Here is a 217-nt window from a genome sequence, read left to right on the forward strand (position 1 = left end):
GAAAGTCGTGCGTGTTGAGCTTTCCATCTCTTAGATCTTTCATTCAAATTATCAGTTGTTCGTGGTTATCTCTCCTGAAACTTAATATTCATTTAATACTAGCATATGCGAAAGGAACACATTTAAATGTTTGTACACATCTTTTTCACCCATTATCTTAGGGTATTTTTAATTTCTGTTTTATATAATCTACAATAGCTACGTGCTGGGTTCCTCG

Source organism: Penaeus monodon, chromosome 24, assembly GCF_015228065.2.
Source record: "Penaeus monodon isolate SGIC_2016 chromosome 24, NSTDA_Pmon_1, whole genome shotgun sequence".
In the NCBI taxonomy this organism is placed as follows: domain Eukaryota; kingdom Metazoa; phylum Arthropoda; class Malacostraca; order Decapoda; family Penaeidae; genus Penaeus; species Penaeus monodon.